Source organism: Cynoglossus semilaevis, chromosome 8 (assembly GCF_000523025.1).
Source record: "Cynoglossus semilaevis isolate Cse_v1.0 chromosome 8, Cse_v1.0, whole genome shotgun sequence".
NCBI classification, from domain to species: Eukaryota; Metazoa; Chordata; class Actinopteri; order Pleuronectiformes; family Cynoglossidae; genus Cynoglossus; species Cynoglossus semilaevis.
In genome coordinates, this window is record NC_024314.1 from 5,476,599 (window position 1) to 5,477,400 (window position 802).

The 802-nt window shown below is 35.0% G+C and overlaps 1 protein-coding gene across 1 annotated transcript in view; it reads right to left on the reverse strand.

Moving 5' to 3' along the window:
• The window catches only part of dcun1d3 (defective in cullin neddylation 1 domain containing 3), a 6,196-nt gene that overhangs the window by 4,303 nt on the left and 1,091 nt on the right, over nucleotides 1-802 (reverse strand). The gene's annotated exons all lie outside the window — the stretch shown is intronic.

The window sequence follows — 802 nt, forward strand, 5'->3', positions numbered from 1 at the left end:
TATATATATATATATATATATATATACTTTCTGGAGGCTTTGAAAATTGCAACTCATGTGCTTTTGTGAAAAATTACAACTTTTGGTGAACCAAATTCTTTCTTTCTCACATAAAAATAGTGAAGAAAATCAGCCTAGAAGAAAATCAGCTGTGAGTGCTCAGTGCTCTATGGGCATGTAGAGACAAATATCCCTCAGGTCAATTTTGACTCACAACACACTTCTCTAACATCTTATCAAATTCCAAAAGGGTGAAATGTATTTTGGTTTTCCACTCAATTTGTTCAGATCTGAGAGAGCAAGTCGTCCAAAGTCAAAACCATATTTAAAATTTACTGATATTTGTTCGTATTCAAACAGCATTAAATGTCCACAAATGATGAAGAAGGCTAACACCAGGGGTTTCCTAATTTTTATTTTTGCACAACAAACAACTGTGGCTGGTTTTAGGCAAGAGCACGGGGGAGGGAACGGAAATGCTGTCCCTGCCTCATTCACACCAATGTTGTAACAGACCGGGGTTGGTTTAGCTTAAATTATATTTTCTTAAGAAGGAGCAGTAAAAAAAACACTGAGATGGTCATGCAATCATGCAATGCATGACACAAAATATGTTTGATGTACAAAAGAATAAAGTCAACCACAGCTTGTACACTGTCCTCCTCCTAGTCTCACACTGACATCATTTTGCACTTAATGGACCATGTTTTACTCAATGGCCGTCAATGAAATGTAAATGCTCTCACAAAAAGTTGACATGCAAACAATAAATTAATAAATACTGATTTTTAGTAAATAATTA